Source organism: Chiloscyllium plagiosum, chromosome 9, assembly GCF_004010195.1.
Source record: "Chiloscyllium plagiosum isolate BGI_BamShark_2017 chromosome 9, ASM401019v2, whole genome shotgun sequence".
NCBI classification, from domain to species: domain Eukaryota; kingdom Metazoa; phylum Chordata; class Chondrichthyes; order Orectolobiformes; family Hemiscylliidae; genus Chiloscyllium; species Chiloscyllium plagiosum.
The window spans coordinates 72,365,376-72,371,137 of record NC_057718.1 but is presented as its reverse complement, the minus strand read 5'-3'; the positions used below and the strand labels follow the sequence as shown (position 1 = coordinate 72,371,137).

Here is a 5,762-nt window from a genome sequence, read left to right as displayed (position 1 = left end):
ATTGGATCGAGAATGAACTAATTGTGTTATAGGCAGATTCAGTCAATGCCTCCTAATGAAACTGCTCAGTTATCTGAAGAGATATTCATGAGATTACGCATTAGCTCTGCAAAGGTTATGGAGGGTGAGGGGGTTGGTAATGTACAATGGATGAGAGTGGTTCTTGCAGAGTCAACATGGACATGATCAGATGAATGGCCTTTTACGCTGTAACCATCCTGTGTTTTAAAAGGCTGTAAATTGGTCCTATATTAGAAAAGTTTCGATCTGCCAGATTTGTGCTTTTCATAAAAAAATTGTGTGAATCAATTTAATTCTTGACCTAATGATAGTGCTCTTCTGAATTTAAAATGCTAAAATTCTTTTATTTTCTAAATACTTTGGCAGGAAGAATTGGACAATATGCTGGGCCAATTATTGTAGGGTAAGTTTTTGAATGATCACTTGACTGTATTGTGTTGCTTTGTTTGTTTTTGAATGCGAGTATTAAAACCAGTGCAGTCATGACAGGCCTGTGGTCTCTACCTGTGGTGTTATAATTCTATGATTCTTGGAACTGAAACTTAACTTTCAATGCTATGTATTTCATGTCCTTTGTAAAAGAGGCCTCTATTTGTATTTTTCAATTGCTTTTTGTACCTGTCTACTACTTTTGATGATTTGTGTACTTGAACTCCAAAGTCTTTTTCCTCCTATAGTACTGAGTTTCACATCATTTAAGAATTTCTCCAATCAGTCTGTCTTGGATGAAAAATGAATGATTCTCATTTTGCCATATTGGAGGACATTAAACAATTTTTCCACTCATTCATTTAACCTATGAGTGCTGTTTAGCTTTCTCGTGCTCCTTTCTGCACAAGTTGATGCCTATCCTGACCTAGATAGTTGATAGTTAACCAAGAACTAGATAGTTGTCCCCTTGATGCAACCCCTAGAGCAATAAGCTATCAGTAACCAAGGACAAAGGTCTTAGACTCCAATTGTTGGTAGTAAACGTCCACTAGGGACAGATTCTTTGGACATTGTCTTTGCTTTTGACACAGAGGCAGGAAACATCTGATCTGTTTCAGATAAATGAAATTGCAGCCTGATTCCAGCATGACATTGTCAACTCCTTTGACTCTGAGCAGTGTTAGTTGAGTACTGGCCCAACAAGGATGGATTTCCCAAACTACCACAGTGTTGGTGATAGCCATATACCCAAACCAGCTGGTAGTCAGTAGGTATCAGCCTTCTCTCCGAATCAGAAGGCCACAGATTTAAATCACCGGATATTGATGATAATAGATTCAGTGACAGCAACTTCATTCAATGGAAAATACTAATAGCTCCGAAAAATAATGATAAATCTAAGGGCTAGATTTGATGAAGAATTGAAGGATATTAATATGTATGAAACAAAAACGCACCAGCGATTTGCATACAATTTAAAGGAGGTAAATTCTCTGGACCTGGTGGTTTGGGCCATGTTAATTGGAAGGTGGCATATGTAATCCCACTGTTTTAGAACGAAGGAAGAGAGCAAAGGCAAAACTACAGATGTGTTGACCTAACATTGGTAGGAAGGAATCTACAATGAAGGGTACAACAGCAGAACAGTTAAAAAATAAATGATAGGACTGAGCTGAGTGAAGATAGACTTAATGGAAATTTATGCTTGTCAAACTCGGATCATTGTAGCTCGCAGAATATATGAATGTGCGAATTACGAGCTGCAGTAGACCATTCAGCTCTTCAAGCCTGCTCCACCCCTAGAGGATAATGGCTGATTAGTTTGTGTTATACATTGCACCTTCACATGCATCCCCATAACCTTAGATTCTTGTTAGGCAAAGGAATCAATCTACTTCTGCCTTAAAGATATTCAATGGTCCTGCCTCCACTATCTTCTGAGGCAAAGCTTTCCAAAGCTGCACAATCTTCCAAACAAAACTCTCTCCATTTTTATCATAAAAGGGTAATCTCATTGTTCATTCACAGAAGTAAATAAACATCTTTCTACATCCATCTTGTCCAGACCATTCAGATTAATAGAAACTTCAATCAATTCACCCTTTGCTATTCTAAACTCTGGTGAAAATAAGATCTGCCTGTCTAATGATTCCCCATTAGACAGTCTGCTCATTCTGGGTGTCAAGATTAAAGTGATGCTGGAAATGCACAGCAGGTAAGGCACCATCAAGGAGCAGGAAAATCGATGTTTCGGGGAAAAGCCCTTCATCGGGAATGTCATTTTTGCCTGAAACATCGGTTTTCCTGCTCCTCGGATGCTGCTTGACCTGCTGTGCGTTTACAGCATCACTCTAAATTTGATTCTAATCTCCAGCATCTGCAGTACCCACCTCTGCCTGTCATTCTGGGTGTCAATCTAGTTAACCTTCTGTGAATTGCCTTTAATGCATTTTCATTCTTCTTTAGGTGAGGATGTCAAAACTGAGCGCAGTATTCAAGATGTAGTCTCACTAGCACTCTGTAACTGAGGCATAACCTTTTATAATTAGAGATCCATGGAGTCCATGTCCATAGATCCTTCAAAGCTGCCACCCAGGTTGATAGGATTGTTAAGAAGGCATATGATGTGTTTGCTTTCATTAGCAGGGGGATTGAGTTTAAGAGCTGCGAGGTTAGTCTGCAGGTCTGTAGAGTTACCAGGCTGCTGCCTGGACTGGAGGGCATGTCTTATGAAGAAAGGCTGAGAGAGCTATGACTTTTCTCATTGGAGGGATGAAGGATGAACGGTGACTTAATAGAGGTGTACAAGATGTTGAAAGGCATAGATAGAGTGGATAGCCAGAAACTTTTTCCCAGGACAGAAATGGCTATCACAAGGGGACATAAATTTAGGGTAATCAGAGGAAGGTTTAGGAGAGATGTCAGAGGTAGGTTCTTTACTTATATAGTGTGGAATGCACTGCCAGCGGTTCTAGTAGAGTCAGATACATTTGGAACATTTAAGCGACTGCTGGACAAGCACATGGATGGCAATAAATTGAGGGGTGTGTAGGTTAGTCTGATTTTTGAGTAGGATAAAAGGCCAACACAACATCGAGGGCCGAAGGGCCTGTGCTGTGCTGTACTGTTCTATGTAATCTCCTGATGCTCTTCCAACCTATTTGACCACAGCATAAATAATTTCCCTGCCTCCTTCAATTCCAAATACATTAACATCTGATTGCTGCTAGATCCTCTGATTTTCTCCAGCACTTTGTTTTTGCTGTCTTCTATCTTGATGGTACTTATAGAGTGAAGGACATACTGGATCTTGACAGTACATATTGAGATATATGCAATTCTGCTGCGAGCTTGCCATGATATAATAAGTAGATGGGTGGTGACGAGGTCAAGTAAGTTTTCCCCTTTATTTGTTCTCTTACTATCTCCTGCAGGCCCAGTCTGTCAAATATGCTCCTCAGAACTGAGCTATCTTAATTCCGAACTGCTACCAAGCAAATCATCATGATGGACGCTGAAGTCCTTCACCAATTGTATATCCACATGTTCACAAGATTCAGCTATTTTTTTCTACATATTGGGTTGATACTGAAGTTTATAAAACTTGCACTTGCAAGGTTTTAGTTGGGCCTGACTATTCGGGTATTGAAAGACCATTTTAGTTTGTTGTATTTTCAAGAACTTTCTGTTGGCTCATTTAGCATCTAGGTATGGAAAGGTTTTATGAAGAAATTGAATGATTAAAGTAACCCTTGAAAAGAATAACATTGTTTTGCAATTTGTTGAAGTGAATTAACCTTTTCGCTTGCCTACTTTAGTGGCTGCATATTCATTTCCTATGAAACTCTGGTACTGGGAGAAAGCGTGACGCTTGACACACAAGCTGTAGAACAAGAAAAGCTGAAGTCGTATGTCTATGTGTATCCCATTCTACTAGAAAAGCAAGGATTGGAGGGTGAGTCCTATCATTTATGTTAAATTCACTACTTTGGAGTCATGTATAACATTTGTGCAAGCGTGGCCTTGTTACTATTGACATTATTCCAGTGACCCCCTAACTTTTGAGCAATTTTGTTTTGTAATTTGTTCGTGGAATGTAGAAGTTTAGGGTATGGATTCAAATATAAATCAGGTCCGTAAAGACAGCAGATTTCCTTCCCTAAAGGCTATTAGTGAATCAGTTGTATTGTTTTGCATTGCATTTGTTGTAATATTTAAAAATCTATTTTTCAATAAAAATGTTTAAAAAAAACAATTCAAAACAATACAAAGAAGGAACACCAAAAAAATGTAAAAAACCCAAACTGCCCTCCTGTACAAATGAATAAATATGTATAGAAAAATACATATTTAAAAAAAAAACAACTAACTATTTAACTAAATAAATAATAATCAACAACAAACTAATAAATAATAATAGCTCAGCCAAACAAAACACTCACTCTTGAATATCGAGAGCATTAGTTTTACATATTCATACATTCGCAGTTCCCCCTCTCTGGATATTGGACTTGTAAAGCACAATCATTACGGCTATGTAAAAGACCTTATTAGTGTGGCAGACAAATCTGTCTCTAGGTATTCCAAAAAAGGCCGCCAGTGAGGATGTTGGAAAGTTTTTTTTCTTATGCGCATCTACAGGGAACTGGGCAGGCCAAGAAGAAGATCGGGTCCTTCTCCACCCTTCTGAAATCCCCTCCATTGCACCTGCCACAGCACTCCGGTATGTTTGAAGCCTATCACAGGACCAATGGGTAAGAGTGCCCATACCAACTTTGTACTTGGGACATGTTGAAGATACCCCTGGTTTAAATTTTGACAAATGATTCCCGCCTCAGGCGACTGATTGTGTGGAGTTTGCACATTCTCCCTGTGTCTGCGTGGGTTTCCTCCGGGTGCTCCGCTTTCCTCCCACAGTCCAAAAATGTGCAGGTCAGGTGAATTGCCATGCTAAATTGCCCGTAGTGTTAGGTAAGGGTTAGATGTAGGGGAATGGGTGGGTTGCGCTTCGGCGGGGCGGTATGGACTTGTTGGGCCGAAGGGCCTGTTTCCACACTAAGTAATCTAATCTAATCCGGAGCCAAGTGGACCCTGTGGAGAATCTTCAACTGTAAAGCACGGGCTCTAATGCAAATTGATATCTTACTTGCATTTTCAGAAACATCTTCCCATGCCTGTGAGGAGACCTCAACACCTCGCGCTCTCTCCCACACACTGCAGAGTCGTTTGAACTCCTCTAAGGCTCCTCCCCCCTCCCAAATTGATGATATAAAGTGCAGACAGAAAGTGCACTCTTTGCACTCAGCACCCTCCTGTCTATTTTGGATTTGTAGAGATCAGTCAAAAGTGTAGTCTTGTTTTAAATACAATCCCTAACTTTGAAAGAAAGAAAGGGGTCCCTTGTAGATAGCTAACTGATCAAATGACATCATTGTGTCTCCCTCAAATAAATCGCCCATGCAAGACATACCCGTAGCTGCCAATTGTTTGAATCATGAATCGATCATCCCCGATTGAAAACCTGGCATACCCACTATAGGTGTAAGAGAAGATGTTTTGCCTATATTGCCTTGCCTCTGTCGAATTACCCTCCATGCTTTAACAGTATTGATAACTATTGGGTTATGGCAGTATTCCCTAACTGTCCTCATCTTGTTGTGGTTCTGTTCGCCAAGCTGGGAATTTGTGTTGCAGATGTTTTGTCCCCTGTCTAGGTGACAGCATTTGTAGTGGTTTGAGGAAAGATCACAGAAGCGCTTCACAGGAGGCTCCCAAGCACTGAGGATGTCACTTAGACAGGGGACGAAACG

At 40.2% G+C, this 5,762-nt stretch overlaps 1 protein-coding gene across 1 annotated transcript in view; it reads left to right on the top strand.

Annotated features, from left to right (window-relative positions):
- The first annotated feature begins 390 nt into the window (after positions 1-390).
- Positions 391-5,762, top strand: part of serac1 (serine active site containing 1) — a 141,888-nt gene continuing 136,516 nt past the window's right edge. The window contains exons 1-2 of the mRNA XM_043696192.1: positions 391-424; positions 3,771-3,907. The gene's annotated coding sequence lies outside the window, so the exon portion shown is untranslated. The remainder of the gene's footprint in view (positions 425-3,770; positions 3,908-5,762) is intronic.